This window comes from Macrotis lagotis, chromosome 1 (assembly GCF_037893015.1).
Source record: "Macrotis lagotis isolate mMagLag1 chromosome 1, bilby.v1.9.chrom.fasta, whole genome shotgun sequence".
NCBI classification, from domain to species: Eukaryota; Metazoa; Chordata; class Mammalia; order Peramelemorphia; family Peramelidae; genus Macrotis; species Macrotis lagotis.
This window is the reverse complement of record NC_133658.1, coordinates 699,646,817-699,665,191: the sequence shown is the minus strand read 5'-3', so window position 1 is coordinate 699,665,191 and position 18,375 is coordinate 699,646,817. Positions and strand designations below refer to the sequence as shown.

At 35.8% G+C, this 18,375-nt stretch overlaps 1 long non-coding RNA gene across 1 annotated transcript in view; it reads right to left on the bottom strand.

Annotated features, from left to right (window-relative positions):
* Window positions 1-3,000: 3,000 nt before the first annotated feature.
* Window positions 3,001-18,375, bottom strand: part of LOC141507816 (uncharacterized) — a 78,832-nt gene continuing 63,457 nt past the window's right edge. The window contains exons 3-4 of the long non-coding RNA XR_012474274.1: window positions 12,579-12,786; window positions 3,001-3,326 (exon numbers count right to left, since the gene is read on the bottom strand). This is a non-coding gene — a long non-coding RNA (uncharacterized LOC141507816). The remainder of the gene's footprint in view (window positions 3,327-12,578; window positions 12,787-18,375) is intronic.

The window sequence follows — 18,375 nt, the reverse complement described above, 5'->3', positions numbered from 1 at the left end:
GGGGAAAATGAAACTGCAGGAGGAGAATTCAATTTGGCTATGAAGGCAGAATCTTGACGTAGTCTCCTTTCTGATGATGTGAGGCTGAACAGGGATTTATGGATTCTTTGATATATCACTGGCATTTATTGAAATTTCTTACAGCATATAGAGATGTTTTACATTTTTATGAAAAAAGAGTTTGTTTTTGTCAACATAATATTATTTGAAATAATATGATATTATTTGAAATAATGTGATAATGCTTTGAGAACAAGAAGGTGAAGTGATTTGTATTGAGAATTCTATAGCATTCTATAAGTAGGATTTTATTTTATCCACTTTACATATAAAGCCCTTTTGCTTTCCAGTTATGGCAAAGGGCAGCCAGCATACATGGAAAAAAAATGCCCATCTATTTCTTTAGCTGTCACTAATATTCCCTCTTCACCACCCCACACCTAGTCGAGACTTTATTGACTAAATCGGGCTCTCTTCCATTGTGCAGAACACTGAAATCAAGAGATATGGGTCTTAAACCTTACTGAGTGGATGAAAGCAAAAATTACATTTTGAAGAGGAGGCTTGTTACTGTCACTAACTTTTTTTATGCACTTTTTTTTTTAAAACAATCAATTTGGATTTGGTTTTAGGTTTATAAGTAGCTTCTGAGGGCAATTAGTTGGAGCAGTGAAAAGAACACAGATCTTGTAGTCAGGAGGATCTGAGTTCAAAAAGAACACAGATCTTGTAGTCAGGAGGATCTGAGTTCAAATGTGACCTCAGACACTTAATAACCTAGCTATGTGACCAAGTCACTTAACCCCACTGACCTGCAAAAAGCCAAAGATAGCCTTTGAATGGCTGTCAAGTCAAATTTAAAATAAGTCTTAATCACACTATATCAGATCAATATTTTGTTTATTTGGGTTTTTTGCAAGGCAATGGAATTAAGTGATTTGCCCAAGCTCACACAGTTGAGTAATTATTAAGTGTCTGAGGGTGAATTTGAACTCAGGTCCTCCTGACTTCAGGGTCAGTGCCCTATCCACTACTCCACCTAGCTTCCCCATAGCCAATATTTTGATAAGCCAACTGAGCCTCTAACGTGAGAAAGCAACTCTAAAGACACCAGAGGTTCTAGTAATGCTATTGTTTTTATATGGATTTTAGAGACTTGGTTCCTAACTATTAGCACAGCACCCTAACACATCATCAGAAAAGCTCCAGTTTCCCATATCTATTATTTACTCAGGGTTCCCGTAGGTAGAATTGATATTATGGTTTTATTTCATGAAATGCCTATGACTTAAAATTGCTATTAAATATTAATCTTAAAATTTTTGCATTAGTGATTCTGAGTATTTCCATCTGACAGCTTAATCTATTTAGAAATAAACCCTAAAAGATTTTTCATTTTATACACTCCTAGTTGGAGAATCAAAATGCTATTTTCAGTTAGTCTGGTGTTGACTGTAGGCAATTAGTGCCCAGCTCATCTGTGAGATGTCATAGTTCAGTTGCTTAATAAGTATTTATTAAATACCAACTATATCAGGTTTTATACTATGCATTGGGGATAAGGCAAAAAAGACAAAAAAAGTCTCTGCTCTCAATGAGCTAATGATCTAATAGAGGAATGAAAATAACTATGTATGACATTATATATTTATATGTGTATATAATATATATATAGAGAGAGAGAAAGAGAGAGAGAGAATAAAGAATAGTGAATAAACTTTAATAATTAAAATGTCAATAAACTTCTCTGGAGTTCAATTATCAACCTAAGGTTTGACTTTCAATGAGTTTTATGTAGTATTGTGGTTATTGATGATAATGATGGTGATGATGATGATGATGAAGTCACAAGGGTCCTAAGCAAATTCCCCAGTGACTTTCAAAAGAATTTAAAATCCATGGAGTAAATCAAGCAATCTGATACTTTCTGACATATTGGAGAGAGTATATACTGTTTATGAGCATGTGTGTGTATAAGAGCAATTCAAGCCTAGCTAAGAGAGGTCTAGACTGCATTGCTTCTAAATAGCCTTCAACATTTAACCCTTTTACTACTGGTACTGTTGTATATTTCTGTGCCCCCAAAATGTCCTTTTATTTTTATCTCGGTAATATAATTTTGGGAGAAATCAGATATATTTCAGTAGTTAGGAGCTGTTTGCAGCATATGCTCTGTGTATTCACCTGCAGTGAACTAAGTCTTAAAAAATCTACTGAATGGAATTTGGGCTAAATTTAAAATTATTGGGTTAAAAATGAATAAAGGAAGATACTAATCTTTTATAACAAAAAAGGCAAAAATAGGAATGATCCAATAAAAAACTGCCCATTAAAATATATATAGAACTTAATTTTAGCATCACTTTTTATTTTCAGAATAGAAAACTATTTCCAATAAGTAGAGGTTGAAACAAAATCTTATTATGTGCTTATGTGTTTCTAATGCTTAATGACAGTGGAACATCATCAACTAAAGCTATTAAAAGAACAAGTTTATCTTCCTTTTACCTTTGATTGATCTCATTTTTTATTTCTGGGCATTACAATGTAAAATTTATTTAACTTAATGTATGTAAAAAGCTCATTTCATGAGGTCATTTCAAAAGCCTCAGTGAATTTCTACAGTGGTTTCTAATTAGTAAGTTTAGCATTATAGTAATACTCCAGACATGGGTTCCTTTTTTTAACCTGAAATAATTTAAGAGCTTTTCAAAGGTTATTAGTGTGATTGCTAGGAAACCTAGGTTATTTTTGATTGAGATGAAAAAGTAGACTTCAATACAATGATATTAGGGGTCCTGAGTTCCATGATACATTAGCTATAAAAGCACTTAATTGAAAGATTATGATTTGTAGAGTCTAAGAGTATTATATAAATGGTAAAAAATATATATTTTTTTATTTAAAAAAGTTATTTATACAGTTGTGTTTAGATTTTTCTAAACACAGTGGCAAAATACCAAATCAAAATAAATATTTTCTTTTCTCTTGGCATCTGCTCTAGTACCTAAAACTTTTAATTTCTTGAATTTTAAGCATGTTAAATCTTAACTATAGTGTCCACATTGCTTTAAATGCCAAGAAAGGGGGCATTGAACTTAATATTTGATAGACACTTGGAGGAAAGATGATGGGTTTTTTTATGTGAAAGTCTTCTAATTTTTCAATCATAAAGCAGTATCCTAATTGGTAATTTCCCAGCAGATGCTGTCCATTATACTATTGCTCTGTCAGAACTGACTTTCTGCTGTTTTACAGTTTCCATGACAACCATAATTTTGGCCTGGAGAGAGTTGTAGAATTCTCAGAGGCACATCCATTTTTCCCTGTAAAAAGAAATGTTTACCCATCAAAAGAATTGATTAGACTGACCTCCATGTTGGTCACTAATCGGTTCTATAATTAGAGGGTCCCTCTGAGTTCAAGATTACATGAAACAAACATTTTAGCCTCTGTTAGGTTTCTTGGACCAGAAATTTTCTTGAAATCAATATAAAACAAAAAAAGAGAATACTAGGAGAAGCCAAGAATTGAACCTAACTGAATATATACATGGACAACTGATAAGGAAGATTTTCTATTTTGATACTCCCCTCAATATTGAAACAATGTTTTGAAATAAGTTTTTGGAAAATTTTTAAGAAAAAAATGAGATGAAAAAAAGGTACAAATGTAGCCTACATAAACATTGTTTTCATTATGACTGATCCCACATCTTTACAGGTAGAGTATGGAAACAGTAAATAGCATGTATTTATTTCCCAGACATTTATTTACCAAGTTAGTTTCACCTTGGTCATTGACCTTAACTTTCCCTTCTCCATCCCCTTCTTGCCTCTCTTAGAGGTGAACTTTTGCCTTATCCTGCCCAGAACCAAACGTCCATATCACTTCCAGACCATTTTCACACTTTTCTATCTTGCCCACTCCCCTTTCTAGTTTCCCTTTATGCAGTAGCATTCTGCCATTAACATGTTAACACCAGCATACTGGGAAAGGCCTCCAGTAAAAAGTAGGACTTTAGTTAAGCTTTTATATATACATATTAAATGCCAAATAAATATTTGTTGACTGAATGAATGAAAATGAATGAATCAAAAATTTAGAACATATTCTCACTTCTCTTGTACAAAGTCCCATTCTGATGCATCAGAATGGAAGGGAGGTTATCCTGGTAAATGAAAACATACCAGAATCTGGTAGATTTTCCCTTGCAGGAAGGTTTTGAGTACAAGCACAGGAGCAATCTGTTTCCCAAAGTTCAGTCTAGCTTAGTATGGAGAGTTATTAGTAGTTGAACATGTGGCAATGTATTACTTGACCATATTAATTAATTAGTAAAATAAGAAACATGCAAAATTCCCTCCCTTCCTCTTCTGTAATGGTAGAAGCAGAGTGGAGGAAAAGGAGAGACAGAGGGCTAAGAATCAGTTGTCAGACCATCAAACATTCAGTATTGCTACTCACAAATGTGGGAGCCTTGTCCAGTGACCAAATGCTACTAGATGAACCACACTGCATCAGTCTTTATAATCTTAGTATAAATGCAAGCAGAAGAAAAAAGGAATTTGAGACTCTAAGGGAGAATGGTTCACAAATTCGCCAAAGAGAGGGAAATAAAGGAGGTCAGAGAGTTGATATCATTATAATACAAAGACAGTAAGAAAAATCATTTCATGAGACATTTGGCCATTTCATATTTCAATGCTCAAAAACAGCATATAAAAATAACAGAAACTTCTGTTCCATCATCAGTCAGAGGATAAGTAGGTAAATAATTCTATAAGTAATCTAATTAGACTCTGAATTAAAACAAAATTTTAATACTCAAGGATTTAAATATAAAGGAGGAAATAAGCACATATGGTGAAAAGAATTATGGATGGCATGATTCAGGAGAAAAGGATAGAGTTGTCAAACATTTGTAGACTATAAATCAAAAGCCACTGAATGTGATGATCAACCAATAATAACATACAAATGAAATTGATCATATTTTAATAGATGGAAATGACTAACTCCTAATGAGGTCACAATTACAGTGAGGTGCTGATTAGAGCAAATAATGAATTCCCTGAAATGGTCACATATTTAAATCTGTACTATTAGTAGTTATAATTATGTAAAATATGGTGATTGGTTCTAGCCCAGTGGAAATACACAGTCTGTATTCAAATAATGCAGCTACTCTAAGAATCATTATTTGCACTAATTGAGACCTAGTTTACTGAATTAACCATCTGAGTAGAGTCAGCCCACTAATAAATTTAAGCAACCGAAATAAATATAAAGCTAGAAACAGAACAATGACAAATAAAAACAAGAAAAAAATGTGTGCTATTAAAATAACTATAATATGATCTATCTAAATAAGTTATTGACCCAAAAAAGTAAAGAAAGAATTACTGATCAAAATAATTTCATAAAGAAGTTTAACTCATGTAAACCCATCAAAATAGTGAGGAGACATAAAGAGTCAAAAAATCTTTCTTAATCAGCAGACAGTTGACATTAGCTTTGGACAATACTGCTTTAGAATACAAACTCATATGTAAAATCTTACAGAAAAGGATTGTGGCAGATAAGAAGCAGTACCACCTCTTAAGAAAGCAAAAAGCAGGGGTAGGAGCCATGATGGCCACATGAAGGCAGCATTTCCCGGAAACTCCTTTCCCACAAAACTCCAAAAGCCAACAAATTATGACTCTAGACAAAATTCAGAGGAGCAGAAGCAACAGAAAGACTGAGTGATACATTTTCCCAGTCCAAGATAACTCAGAAGTTCCACAAGAAAGGTGTGTTTCACCAGGACCGGGGTTTGGAAAAAAGCCCCAGCCCCAGCCCAGCCCAGCCCAGGCCAGCCCAACCCAGCCCAGGGTTCACTGGTACCAGCTTGAAGGGGCCCATGAGAGAAATCTGCTACACCAGAATGAGTGTGGAGTGAGGAGCACCAGTAACAGAACCTACAGCGAAAATTGGGGGAAACTAGCCTGCACCTCGAGCACAGCCCACAGATCATAAGGGGGTTAGGGGTCCTGGGGGCAGGACTCTGCTGTTTGCCCACACTTAGATCCAGGTTGCAATTTAGCCTTCCATACTAAGATAGCAGGGACCCCCCCCCCAGCTCCAGGGCAGAGGGACATGCCTATGGTCATCTCCATATCAAAGTACAGGTAAGAGAATATAAGACCTTGGAGGAATAAAGGTCCCAGTGGGGTGTCTCAAAAAACCCCAAATCAGGTACCCCAATAGTACTCAAAAATTCAAGAGGCACCCCAACACTAGGCACAGGCTGGAGAAATGAGTAAACAGAGAAAAAAGAGGAGCACCATTGAGAAATTCTTTGTCTATGATCCCAAGAAGGATCAAAATACTCAGTCTGAAGATGAGGAAGTACAAGGTCCTGCATTTAAGGACTCCATGAAAAACGTAAGTTGGGCTCAGGCTATAACAGAGCTCAAAAAAGATTTTGAAAATCAAGTAAGGGAGATAAAAGAAAAATTGGAAAAATAAATGAGAGAGATACAGGAAAAACATGAAAAAGAAGTCAGCAATGTAGTCAAGGAGATCCAAAAAAATACTGGAGAAAATAACATGTTAAAAACCAGCTTAAGTCAAATGGATAAAACAGTTCAAAAAGTCATTGAGGAGAAGAATGCTTTACAAAGCAGAACTGGCCAGATGGAAAAGGAGAAAAGAAAGCTCTCTGAGGAAAACACATCCTTTAGATGTAGAATGGAGCTAAAGGAAGCTGATGACTTTATAAGAAGTCAAGATACAATACTTCAACACCAAAAGAATGAAAAATTAGAAGAAAATGTGAAACATTTCAATGAAAAAACAACTGAGCTAGAAAACAGATTCAGGAAAGATAATTTAAAAATTATTGAAATACCTGAAAGTCATGATCAGGAAAAGAGCTTTAACCTCATTTTTAAAGAAATCCAACAGGAAAATTGCCCTGATATCCTAGAAGCAGAGGGAAAAATAGAAATTGAGAGAATCCAATCTCCCTTGGGAAGAGATCCAAAAAAAAACTAACCCCCAGGAATGTTTATAGCCAAATTCCAGAACTCCCAAGTCAAAGAGAAAATATTACAAGCAGCCAGAAGGACACAATTCAAATATTGTGGAGCTGCAGTCAGGATCATAGAGGACTTAGCAGCAACTACATTAAGGGCTTGCAGGACTTGGAATATAATATTCCATGAGGCAAAAGAGCTTGGAATGCAACCAAGAATCAACTACCCAGGAAAACTGAGTGTCCTCTTCCAGGGGAAAAAATGGACTTTCAATGAACCAGGGGAATTTCAAATGTTCCTGTTGAATCGACCAGAGCTGAGCAGAAAGTTTGACCTTCAAATACAGGACTCAGGTGAAGCATAGAGAGCAGAGGAGAAAGGTAAAATATGAGGGACTTAATGATGATGAACTGCATGTATTTCTGCATAGAAAAATGATACTGATAACACTCATAAGAAACTTCTCATTTAATAGAGCATGTAGAAGGAGCTTTTATAGATGAAGCACAGGAGAAAGATGAATCTGAAGATATACTATATTGTAAAAATGAAGTTAATGGCTAAAAGGGAAATGCACTGGGAGTAAGAGAAAGGAGAGGTGGAATAGGCCAAGATATTTTGCATAAAAGAGGTTTTTTTCTTCTTCTTACAATGAGCTTTTGCAAATGATATGGGGGGGGGGGGAAGGTGAGGGGGAATGAGGGAACCTTCACTCCCATCAGCAATGGCTCAGAGAAGAAGCAGCATACACACTCAATAGAGTATAGACATCTAGAGTAAAAATGAGAGAAGGGGGAAAGGGAAAAGGGGGGGGATATAGGTGATAGAGGAGAGGGTAGATCATAGAAGAGAACAGTTGATATAACATATTTTCTTTTTTACTTCTCTCAAGGGGCTGGGATTGGGTGGGACTGACCACCAGGTCAGGTGGTTACTGAGTCTCAGGGATGGTATATGGGCTTGGGCCTCTTGGCCCTAGGGCCAGTGATCAGTCCACTGCACCACTCAGCTACCTTACAGCACATTTTAGAAGAGGGACAGAGTGAAAAGAGAGAGAAAATATAATATATGGTAGTGGGGAAGAATGGATGGAGGGATTTACAATCAGCAATAGCAACAGTGCAAAAATATGGAAGTAATTTTTATGACAGACTTATCATAAAGAATGTGATCCATCCAAGACAGCTGATAGTATCAGAACACGGTTTGAAACACATTTTTTTCTCTTTCCTTTACTTTATTTCTCATGAGGGTCTATATTTTTTTGGGGGGGGGTATTATATTTACTCTTAAACAAGAATATTTTAGTAATGTATAGAAAGCATCACTTGTACAAAAATATTCATAGCAGCTCTGTTTGTGGTGTCAAAGAATTGGAAATTAACATAAATGTGCTTCAATTGGGGAATGGCTTAGCAAACTGTGGTATATGTATGTGACGGAACACTATCGTTCTATTAGAAACCAGGAGGGATGGGAATTCAAGGAAGTTCAGAAAGATTTGCATGGACTGATGCTGAGAGAGATGAGCAGAACCAGAGGAACAGTGTGCACCCTAGCAGCAACATGGGGGTGATGACCAAACTTGATGGACTTGCTCATTCCATTAGTGCAACAATCAGGCACAATACTTTTTCTTCGTTAGGGATATGATTTCTCTCTCATCACATTCAACTTAGAACAATGTATAACATGGAAACAATGTAAAGATTAATAGAATGCCTTCTGTGGGGGAGTGGGGGGGGGAAGCAAGATTAGGGGGAAAATTGCAAAAAATTCAAAATAAAATTTAAAAAAATTTTTAAAAAAGAAAACAAGAAGCAGCCCAGGAAAAAAAAAAACAATTTAAAGAAAGCTTAGAAGAGACCCAGCTAAGAAAAAAAAAACATTTCAAAGGCATTTAAGGATGAAATGGTAATAATGATAATAATATTAAAGAATTGCAATAATAATTATAACAAATTATTTTTCATCAAGAACAGTAGAACTATATTTGTTCTCTACCATGCTGCACTTTTGTTCTCTACATACTAAATAAGGCATTTATCCCTCCCTTCCTTCCTTCCTTCTCCTCCTCCTCCAAGGAGGCAGCTAGATGACACAATGGATAGAGCAAATGCCCTGAAGTCAGGAGGGTTCCAATTCAAATCTGACCTCAGACACAACACTTCCTAGTGTGACCTTGGGCAAATTATTTAACCCTGACTGCCTCACATCTAGAGCTATCTCCAGTCATCCTGACTGATATTTGGCCACTAGACCCAGACTACTCTGGAGGAGAAAGTTAGTCTGGTGACTTAGCACAGCACCCCCTCAGTCAAATTCAATTCTCTTATTCGTCATGGCATCATGTCCCTGGACATGTCATGGGCTTCTTTGAAAAGAAAGTACAAGGGGCGGCTAGGGGGCACAATGAATAAAGCACTGGCCCTGGAGTCAGGAGTACCTGAGTTCAAATCCAGTCTCAGACAATAATTGCCTAGCTGTGTAGCCTTGGGCAAGCCACTTAACTCCATTTGCCTTGCAAAAACATAAAAATTAGTTAATTGGGAAAACAAAGTACAAGCAACAACCAAGGGACATGGGATCAGCTTATTGAAAGGTGAGAAGATGGGTTGTGGACTTTTCTCCAAACAATTATTTCAACTCCCCTTGCCTTCCACTTCTCACTTCCTATGCTGTTGCCTTGAGTATGGTTATAAATTAACCCAACCCAAGGAACCAAGTAGCTATACCAGTAAAATCCACTGCCCTCCCCTCCCCTCCCGCTTCAGTACCCCCTCAGCATATTGGTCCTATGCTGGAGAGCAGTTACCATTGAGTAATGCCACTCCCCATCCCCCACCCCTACAGGGGATCACAAAGCATGGCTAGGTTGCAATATAAATTCTCACCCACCTCTCCTCCTCAAGTCCACTCTTCTGAATTTCCCTCTTTATATTGAGGGCACCATTAGCCTCCTAATCTCTCAGGTTCTTAGTAACTCTTCACTCAGCTGAAGCTGTTCTATCTAAAGTTACCAGTGAGCTCCTATTGCTAAATCTGGTGGCCTTTCTCAATTCTTATTCTTTTTTACTTTCAGTATTGGGGGGGGGGGTTTTGAAAGGCAAAGAAGTTAAGTGAGGGGCAGCTAGGTGGCATAGTGGATAAAGCACCGGCCCTGGAGTCAAGAGTACCTGGGTTCAAATCCGGTCTCAGACACTTAATAATTACTTAGCTGTGAGGCCTTGGGCAAGCCACTTAACCACATTTGCCTTGCAAAAACCTAAAAAACAAACAAACAAAAAAAGAAGTTAAGTGACTTGCCCAAGGTCACACAGCTAGGTAATTATCAATGTCTGAGGCCACATTTGAACTCAGGTCCTCCTGAGTCCAAGGCCAGTGCTCTATCCACTGCATCATGTAGCTGTCCCCTTTGTTTCAGTATTTCATCCTGATAAACAACTTTCCCTCCTGGATAGTTATTTTCACTCTTCTGCTGTCATGACTGTTTTCTCTCCTGTTTGCCTAAGACTTTTATTTTCTTTCCTAGGTTAGCAACCATATGACCACCTATCCTAATCATAGATATTTCCCAAAGTATTGTCTTGGGCAATCTTCTTTCCTTTCAATACTTACTTTTACTTGAGATTTTATCATCATTTCTATGCAAATGATTCATAGCTATATTTATCTACTCATCTCCCTCCTTTTTCTCTTTTGAACTCCAGTCCCATACTACCAACTTCTAACCGAACAATTCATATATGATTGACTAAATGCTTATATAGAGAAAAAAAGATAGAAAAACAAGACTAAACCAAGTGTACAAAGAGGTGGTCTATGCTAGAAGATGCTCAATTATCAAAATTTTTTTTAAAGAGGAGAAGCTACTAAAGACATGAACCTTATTATCAATCTTCTTCCAAAAGAAAGATGACTGAAAGAACCTCCATGATGATTAACCTATATGCCTCATTTCTCATCTGTATCAAATCTTCATGAAAATAATCTCTCCTTTTTTTTCAATTTAAACATTTTTTTGTTTTTCCAACAATATGCCAATGGTAGTTTCATCAATCATTTTCTTTGCAAGGTTTTGAGTTTTACAGAAAATAATCTCTTTATGTATCAAGAACATACTTGACAAGAAAATAAAAAAAGAACAAGAAGTGTTTCACAAATGATATTATACCACCACAACTTTACTATCACAAAAATGATCAAAAAGATGCACAGAATACAAGATCCTAATGTACTTAAGTTGATTCTTCAGTAGAACAAAATGCCAACTTATATGGGCTCTAGTATATACATATATATATATATATATATATATATATATATATATGCTTACATATACATATATGCTTAAAATTGCATATATATGCCTAAAACTTGGGTTATATATATATATGTATATATATATATATATAATGGAAAATATATATATATAATGGAAAATATTATCCACATGACATACATGTAGGTATACATATACACACATAAATATACAATGTGTATGGCTATATGAGTATGTTTGTAGGTTATGTGTATTACGTAGTTACATATATATGTATTGTGTGTGTGTGTGTGTGTGTGTGTGTATGATTGTCTATAATCCTAGATATTCAGAGTTAGAATGAACCTCTGTGGTTACCTAGTCTAACCTGTATCATATGTTTATATGTATGTGTATGTTTATGTGATGAATAACAGATGGGATGTGACATAAAGTACTCTACTTTTAGGATGTGTAATAGTGTTGAATGGAGGACTGTGGGTAGAGGAAGGGGAAGACTAACATGAAGCAGCAGTCTTCTGATTTTTCAATTTTACTACAGGTGAGGCTGGTCCTACTTAATATCACATTGCTTCAAGGAATCCTTTATGTTAGGTCTAGGCATATATAAATTATGGCATCTGCTTATATAGTTTCCTGTAATGGAGGAACTTGTGGTTGCCTAGGAAATATAGTTATGATACATATATATGTATATATATATGTGTGTATATATATATATGTATATATATATATATATATATATACATATTTTGCCTGTGAGAATTTTGTGTATGGATTTCTTTCACACCTCATCACAATGCCTCCTATCTCTTTAAAGGAATAAAATCTCTTCCCAAATCTCAATTCCTTGCTGTCATTGATAATAAGGGACATGGATTTGGAAGTACCCTGATTTTCTTTGACATAAAGGATGGAATAGAGTCAAAAGTAATAACAACAATCATAAGTAATTCTGGAGCAAATAGCTAATAATGAAAACTGAACTGCCTGCAATAAGAAAGAAAATAAGCTCTTTCCCCTGGGTTCCACCTCTCTCCCAGAGGAGGGGAATGGAGGCAGAAATGTGTTCACATAGTTAAAGAAGATGCAAGCTTTGAACTAAGTCCTTTTTCTTTATAGGAGTTGAGAGGCAGGAAACAAAAATATCTCCATGTGTAATATAGTTTGAGCAGATTGTTCTATCATTTCTTAGTCAGGGAAAGAGATTGCTCCTCATTTTCCGACTTGCGCTGTTCAGAAGCAGAGACATTCTGAAGAAAAAAGTTGAGTACCTGTCATCCGAAGATAAGATGCCCACTGCAACTCTGATGATTGTCCTCCATCCTTCAAGTGTGCAAGGTGCAAAATCTTTTGCTTCCTTTCCCCAAATTTCCAAATCCAAGTTTAAAAGAGGTGATTCAAATTGTGACTCTTGAAACAGGATCTATTTAACATTCCTGTAGTCCTATATCTCTATGGAATTGTTCTCTGGAGAAAAACCTAGGAGCCAAGGGTTATTTTATGAAAATTTCAAGTTAGGCATGAAACAATAAAATTGAAAAAGTGACTCAGAAAGTTTCTAAGGAAGTAGTTGTACCCTAATAAATCAGTAGATTAGAATTCAGTATTTAGCATTAAGAACATTCAACTTTTAAAAGTAAAATTTTAAAAAGATTCTCTCTTTAGTTTTTTTTTAGATTTTTTTTTCAAGGCAATGGTTTTAAGTGGCTTGCCCAAGGCCACACGGCTAGGTAATTATTAAATGTTTGAGGTCAGATTTGAACGCAGGTACTCCTGACTCCAAGGCCGGTGCTCTATCCACTGCGCCACCTAGCCACCCCAAAAGACTTTCTCTAATATTTATAACAAAAAAAGATCAAATATTGAAAAAGTTATCCTCTGGAAATAACATGTATGCCAGATTCTTGAACCATCTTTGTTTGTGAAGTGATTTTTAAAAACTCAAAAATCAGGATCTCCTTGTGGACCACTATCATATCTCTTGTATTTTGGGCATTATTGGACTTTATAAAGGGGAATTTAAAACTCTCATATTAAAATAAAGTGAGAATGTTTATTAAAGTCACAAAGAAGGCTTTAATAAAATAAAGAACTTCACTACTTAGGACTCCCCTTCCCCCAATGTACTTGTCACAAACATATAAACAAGAAATCACTATTAAGATATATTGAGTACATAGCACATATTAGGCACTTAACAAATGCTTCTTGTTTGATTGAATGATTGCTTGAGACTTTACTGTAGATTATTTAAATAAGCTTGATGTCTAACAAATTAAAACTATTGAAAAGGAAACAAGCTGCCCCAAGGAGTGGACTCCCCTCAGTGACCATTTTTGAATGAGGACTAGATGACCCCTTGTCAGGTATGATGAAAAAGGATTTTGGTTCAAATAGGAGTTGAGCTAGATGACCACTGATGAGCAATTACAAGTTCCTTTATATTATAAACTGAGTTTCAAAACCCCCTGATAAGTCAGAAGATAATTGAGCACTAGCTTGAAGCAGGAATAGTCTACTCTTTCAACTCTGAGATTCTGTGATTTTTCCATTGTAGGATGGCACCACTTGTACAAATCGATAAGAGTAATGGAAATAAGAGACTCCTGATAAATTTTTCAAGCTTAGACCATATGCATTTGCTGGTGCATACTCAATCATGCATAAAAAGCCATCAACTGATACAAAATGGCATGTAATTAACTGGGAAAGCATGTGGTAAAAGAATACTTTAGGAAACTTTGAGCTCAGAAAACTCCATTATTAGATGTCCCATGGAAACTTACTTTAGAGTTGTTATATGCTGATGACTGATTCTTTAAAAAGAATTCACTCAAAAAGATAAGCACTTACAAGTCCCTTTATATTATAAGTTGAGTTTCGAAACCCCCTGGTAAGTCAGAAGATAATTGAGCACTAGCTTGAAGCAGGAATAGTCTACATCCAGATAGAGATTTTCAACAATTCATAACTGCCAGTAGATTCTGGTTAAGATAACAATGCTAACTTCAAAGCATTGACCTTTCTAGGTTCTCTATTATCCTCAGAAATCTATGTTCATCCTCCAGAGCATTCCACACTGACTCCTCTCTGATTTCTACCTCTGAAAAAAGCAGGTGACATAGATGTCACTTGAAGTAAATGTTTGATATTGGGCAGGGGTAAAGAAGAGGAGGGACCAAAGAGGGGGAGGTAGGAAGAAATAAAATGATGAGGCAGGATACCATCCATAGAACTTATTTTTCACAAGGTCCTGGGAAAACTTGCTTTAAAAGACCCTATTTGTGGATGAAATATCTCTCTTCCAAATTTCCCCCTAACTGGAATAATATACAAACTTATGGAATAAAAGGATCCCATGTTCACTTGTTGGAGATCATTTCAGTTTCTGGTGGGCAACTGTCTATATAGCCAAAGTTCCTATCAAATATTTTGTATTTATTTATGCCCTTTTCGTTGTTAAGAGTTAAAGTAGACTTTTGAAATTCCCAATCTAAGATAAAAAACAATTTCACCCAGTTTAAACTTGACTTCTTCAAACTATGACATCTGAAATTAATTTTTTTCTTTGCATAGTAGCAATATCTCCTACTTATTAGAACCCAATGAATGATTCAAAGCTCAGGGTCATGACCAACCATCTTTGGTCATTTGCATAATAGGAGCTTTTCTGGTTTCATTTTCCTAAACTTAATGTTTCTTAAGTAAATTTTATGAATTTGCAATTTCATGCACAAAATGATTCCTATGACATGACATGTTGTTTTTCTAGTCATAACTCTCCTGTTTGGTTGTTGTTCTTTGTTCTCAAAGAAAATAAAATGACAATATTATGTTAAGATTCAAGTTTCAGTGTGTCTGATTTGAATGATCTGACTAATATGAGCTTGGAATGCTGTACTATAGGTCAGAAACAAATGATCCATGTGATTTGGGATAGACTCCTTTTTGATGTGCTCCTTTCTTAGCATTTAAAAAAATAATTTTTCTCTCTTGAAATGTGCCCTAGATTTCTTTCCCAAATGGTCCTCCCAAATGGTGCTTCATTGTGACATAAAAGTCCCTCTTCATTCTCAAAGAAGACTTTGGCAGAGGTTTAATCTCTTAAACCAAGCTCTTTGGTGTGTGTGTGTGTGTGTGTGTGTGTGTGTGTGTGTGTGTGTGTGTGTGTATAACCTTCCTTTGAATAATTTCTGATGAGAATTAGGTTCAAGCATTGCTTGACACCCCATGCCCAACATTTCCCCCATTGTAAAAGTTTTCCTTGGGGTGCCTCTTTACTGAGATAATTTTACCCATTCTTTTCTCCCTTTCCCCTTCTTCTCTTGGTGCATCCCTCTTTCCCACCCCATCATTTATTTTTTGAGATCATTTCAACGTAATCCACTCATAGCCATCCATCTTGACTGTAGATTCCTTCTCCCTCAATGACAAAGTTATTTTTTTTCTTTTTTTAGTTTTTGCAAGGCAATGGGGTTAAGTGGCTTGCCCAAGGCCACACATCTAAATAATTATGAAGTGTCTGAGGTCAAATTTGAACTCAGGTACTCCTGACTCCAGGGCCAGTGCTCTATCCACTGCGCAACCTAGCTGCCCTAATGACAAAGTTCTTAAGAGTTATCATCCTTCCACGTAGGAAAATAAAATAGTTTTACCTTTTTATTCCCTTATGATTTCCTTTTTATGTTTTCCTTTTTATGCTGCACCTGAGTCTTGTGTTTGAATGTCAGTTTCTATTCAGTTTTGGAATGCTTGAAAAGTCTTCTATTTCATAAAACTGTCCATTTTTTTCCCTTGAAGGGTTATACTGAATTTTGCTGTATAAATTATTATTGGTTATAATACTAGATCCTCTGCCTTCTGGAATATTTTATTCCAAGTCTTTTTCTCCTTTCTCTTGGAATCTGCTAAATCTTGTGTGATCCTGATTGGCTCCATAATATTTGAATAGCTTCTTTCTAGTTGCCTCCAATGTTTTCTCCTGAAATATGGCTATAATATTCCTTAGAGTTTTCATTTTTTTTCAATTTTTATTTTGCCATCTGGTTATAAGATATTAAGGCAGAATCCCTTTTTATTTTTTATGATTTAGCTTTTAAATAGTTCAGTAATTCTCAAAGTATTGCCTTTCAATCAATTTTCCAGGTCAGTTAGTTTTCCCAATGAAATAATCCACATTTCTGTTTTTCTTATTTAAAAAATTCGTTTCTTTTTTTTTTGCAAGTCATTGGGGTCAAGTGATTTGTCCAAGGTCATACACATAGGTAATTATTAAATGTCTGAAGAAAAATTTGAACTCAGGTCCTCCTGAAACTAGGACCAGTGCCCTATCCACTGCACCATCTATCTCCCTGCCCCTACTTTGCTGTTTCATAATGTCTCATGTAGTCACTAGCTTTCACTTGACTGACATTTATTTTTAAGGAATTATTTTCTTCAGTGAGTTTTTATTTTTTCCATTTGGCTAGTTCTGCTTTTTAAGGAATTCATTAGTTCAGTGCATTTTTGAACCTCTTCTATCATTTGATCAATTCTGTTTTTGAAGGTGTAATGTTTTTCAGTATTTTTGGTGCCACTTTTATCTCTTTTCCTAATTTTCTTGTATCACTGATTTCCCTGCCAATTTTTTCTCTACCACTCCTATATTTTCCTTTAGCTCTTCTAGGAATTCTTGTTGGGCTTGTATCTGTCTAATATGCATTTTTTTTCTCCTTTGAGGTTTTGCTTGTATCTGTTTTCATATTGTTTTCTTCTGAGTTTGTGCTTTGAGTTTCCCTATCACCATTGTAGTGGTCTTGTTTCTTTTTTTTGTTTGTTTGTTTATTTTATTTTTTTCACAAACTGTTTAATAATTTTGAATTTTATATCAATATTGGATTCTGTTACCTTGGGTTAGGGGGGCTGTTTGAAGCTTCACAATGTTGTTTAGCCATTTAGTTTTAGGAATTTGTAAATTTTTGGTGCTTTTAAGATATTATGATCTGGAGAGAGCTATGGTCATGGTCCTTCTGGTCTGTACTCTGGTCTTTATCTAGGAAGGATCCCTGATCTCTTGCATCTTTTGACCTTTGAACTGTGACCAGGTACTCTGCTCTTCTGTAGTCATAAGTGTTCTTTTCTTCCCTGGAACACATATGAGATGAGAGTTTCTGAAGCCGATGTTGCTGACACTGTAGCCTCCTCCAAGGCCCACAGCTGGTATTGTTGTCACGTATGCTCTAGCCCAGCCTGTACCCTGGTGTCACAGACCTTTTCTACCAAGCTTTTCTTGGTTTGCTTGGGCTAGAAAACTGTATCTCTCCAACTTTTTATTAGCTATATTGTTTCAGCGTTTATTAGTATTATTTTAAAGTTGTTCGGAAGGGGGCAGCTAGGTGGTGCAGTGGATAGAGCACCAGCCCTGGAGTCAGGAGTACCTGTGTTCAAATTCGGCTTCAGACACTTATAATAATTACCTAGCTGTGTGGGCAAGCCACTTAACCCCACTGCCTTGCAAAAAAAAAAACCCAACTAAAAAAAAGTTGTTTGGAGGGGAATGTTTGGAGAATCCAGCTGCTATCTTGAGTTCTCTGCTATCTTGAATCCTATAGTAAATGCTTAATAATTATTTACTGAATGGTTGAAATTTGGTAAGATCCTCAAAACTAATAGTTATCAACTTCATTGTCAGAATTGACACAAGAAAGGATGATGAAAACTACACTGGAAAAATGACTCAGGATCAAGGGAAAAAGAAGCTAAAGGATCTTAGAGCACAATGAAGTCTCACATGCATGTGTGTATATATATATATATCACTGCTTTCTTCAAGAAGATTATCAGAAATTGCTGAGTTTTTAGATCTTGAACCAAGCCACAGAGGAGAAAAAATGAAATCAAATACATCTGAAGAGTTATTAAAGTTAGCCAGTTGGCTACAGCTGTATCTACATTTTAAAAGTCATTGTGCATAGAAAAAACATTGCTTGGTTAAAGCAGAATTCAGGAATTAAATACCATGTGCCAGACATTGGGCTAAATATTTTGCAAATATCTCAGGTTATTCTCCCAACAATCCTGGAGGGGGCG